This window comes from Notothenia rossii, assembly GCF_949606895.1.
Source record: "Notothenia rossii genome assembly, chromosome: 5".
In the NCBI taxonomy this organism is placed as follows: domain Eukaryota; kingdom Metazoa; phylum Chordata; class Actinopteri; order Perciformes; family Nototheniidae; genus Notothenia; species Notothenia rossii.
This window is the reverse complement of record NC_136903.1, coordinates 33,298,204-33,301,383: the sequence shown is the minus strand read 5'-3', so window position 1 is coordinate 33,301,383 and position 3,180 is coordinate 33,298,204. Positions and strand designations below refer to the sequence as shown.

The following is a 3,180-nucleotide window of genomic DNA, read 5'->3' as shown; positions in this document are numbered from 1 at the left end:
AACAACAGAACCACTTGAGGAGTATTTGGCCAATGCTGGCTGCCTGAGGCCGCTGCGGAGGTTGGAAGACAAAATCTGCTTGTAGATGACATCCTGATGTTCCAAGTGATACACAGAGTGCGTGGTCCTTTTGAGAGGTACATTTTTATCCTCAGTTTTTTGCCTCTCCAATAAGGAATTGAAACCCATGAAGATTGCATTGTGTTCAGGGTTTTCTGTCGGCCATTTCCGTTGAAGTGTATGCGGTAATTTCCCGACTAAACCGCACCGTATATAAGCCACATGACAGTATTATGTTACATCATCGTGTGACATAGGCTAAAACTAAATGCCAGGTGGTTGTGGTGCGAGCGCTTCTAGCCATTTAAAAGTTGTTGTACAAAGTAGTTGTGGGCTTGGGTTGTGTGTTAGAGCAAAAATACTGTAAACCCTCCCTGCACGCGTACATACATACATGTATTTTTCTCCTGTTTGAACAGCATCTAAGCAAGTCATTTTTCCTTGCCATGACGTTTAAAAAGGACTACATGTGAAGATGTAAAAGCTTCTTTAGTTCAAACTTAAGTCGCCAATCAAAACACTTTAAAAAGCAAGTGTGATTTTTACTCAGATTTCGGGATGGACTGAGAACACTTGGTGTGCTGGACAAAATCCAAGCTCACCCGGAGAGTTTTCGCCCCCTTCTATGCTGGTCTCCTACAAACCTCACAGCTGACCTGCTTGACAGCCTCTTCACCATCCGCCTATCTACAGTTCACTCAGGAGAGACGTGATGTATGGAATACATGTTTATTATCGGGTCACATTATATAGATGAACATAATGAAGACAGTTTATATCAAGTGAATGAAATGGTGTTTGGCGATTAGGCCCAGGTTTTGTAGGATGTCATTCGGGAAGGGAAGAACCGTTTCCGATGAACCCCCCCGGGTCTAGACACTGGTGGTGGTGATAAGTGGTTAGGTCCGGTTGGAAGGGAGAAGGTTGAGCTTGGCCCTGAGTTGGAAGCAGGAGGCGAAGGGGTGGAGGAGGGTTGCGCGTTGACACCTGAAAGACAGCTGATGGGAAAGGGGAGAGCATATATAGAGGGATTACCAGGTGCGATGATTAGGCTTGTGAATGAGGGACGTGATAGGCTTGCTGAGGAGTGGCGCTCCCTATCATTAGTGAAGGGAGCGAGTATTGCCATGACGTGCAATACGAGTGATAGGTCTTCCTGCCTGAACTTGCGATGAGCTTCATTTCACTTAGGAGAGACGTGATGTATGGAATACATGTTTATTATCGGGTCACATTATATAGATGAACATAATGATGACAGTTTATATCAAGTGAATGAAATGGTGTTTGGCGATTAGGCCCAGGTTTTGTAGGATGTCATTCGGGAAGGGAAGAACCGTTTCCGATGAACCCCCAAAAGAAGTGAAAGTATGAAGTACTGAACGTGATGAAATCTTACCTTGTGGGATGCAGTGGAGATCTATGGATGAAATGAGAGGTTAATACATGTGGGGATTTAGACATACTGCTGCCTCCTAGGCATCTTCCCTGGACGTACAGGGCTTCCTGGACGTACAGGGCATCCTGGACATACAGGGCGTCCTGGACATACAGGGCTTCCCGGACGTACGGGGCATCCCGGACGTACGGGGCATCCCAGACATACGGGGCATCCCGGACATACGGGGCTTCCCGGACATACGGGGCATCCCGGACGTACGGGGCATCCTGGACATACAGGGCGTCCTGGACATACAGGGCTTCCCGGACATACGGGGCATCCTGACTTAGCAGGGACACATTTAATACAGACCCGAAGGTTACAACCTGGACGTACAGGGTTAGACATGTCGAGATAAACAAGAGCCCCGAGGCGAATATACGTGCTGACATGCTAAGAACCACCACCAGTTATATGGATACGTACCAATTTGAAGGTTGGAGAGACCTTTGGATAGCCAGCACGGCACTGGCGTTCGGACGAATGTAGGATGAGAAGCGGTTGTTGTAGGGAAGAGGAACAATTACCTTGATTGCGGCAGGTTTGCTGCACCTATCCTGAACGAGCCCTGAAATGCTCTTAAGACACCACCACCAGTTATATGCATGTTTACCAGAGGTAAACTGGAGAGATCTTGGATAGCCGGCACGAGCCGATGCCCGGCGAAAAGGGAGATGTAGACAATGTAATGCGGTTGTTAGCTTGAGTACAATGATGCATGAATATCATACCCTGCTTAACATAAGCCATGTGAGCATGAACCAAATATATGAGTGCAATGTGAGCAGCATGAAATAATATTTGCTTAGGTAAATGCTGAGACATGACCCATGATATAGGCAGGGCTCAACGCTAACTTTTAAAAGTGGTTGCCAGGCTGGCAACCAGGCATCCGGTGGTTGCCAACGTAAAATACAGTTGCCCTTTTTGATACCTTATATTTAAATAATTAAGATGCTATACAGTTATACATCCACTTAATAATGAACATGTGACACGAGAATGTTCAAATGCTTTACAATAAGTAATTAACGCACTTATTTGAACCTAAGTGGTCGTAAACTTGTCCACCCTCAATTGCTGGTATACAAAATACCAGTAGTGCTGCTGTTGTCCTGTCTTCATAGATCCCTCACAAATGAATTGAGCAAGTCACCAGTTTCTTGATCATCCGTTGTCTCCCTTTCAAATGTGGGTTTTCTTGACCTTTGTGCTGACCCCCACCATAGACCCATTGGCCCTTCAGCATGAAGTCTTGGATTGGCGAGACTAATACATTTCTAATGTTAAATAAATGAAAACCATTCATAGTTAAACATTTGATATTAATTATTGATGCTGTAAATTACCTTTAATATGTCTAACTATATTTAAAATGTGTTACCTTTTTATAAAGTGATTATAATTTAATGCAACCATTTTCTATGGTAAAGTTTCGTTTTGCACTTTTATTTTGTAGTAATAAGATCGGGACTCTTATTTTGAAGGAACTTTTACCGGAAGTGAATGGAAAACATTCCTCTTTGTTTTTCGTTCGGGTTTTACCTTACGCTCCATCAGTTGAATCACTTTGAACATTCATTGGAGAAGTTGAGGTGTTGGCTGAACTTTTATCACAGTCAAGCAACTTATTTTTTGCTTCGCCATTTTGTTGTAAAACAAACACACGGCGCACCGCG

At 44.2% G+C, this 3,180-nt stretch overlaps 1 long non-coding RNA gene across 1 annotated transcript; it reads right to left on the bottom strand.

Annotated features, from left to right (window-relative positions):
* Positions 1-775: 775 nt before the first annotated feature.
* On the bottom strand, positions 776-2,067 carry LOC307040957. The gene is made up of 2 exons (XR_013808638.1): positions 1,928-2,067; positions 776-1,480 (listed from the first exon to the last, which is right to left on the bottom strand). It is a non-coding gene; the product is annotated as an uncharacterized lncRNA (long non-coding RNA).
* Positions 2,068-3,180: the final 1,113 nt, after the last annotated feature.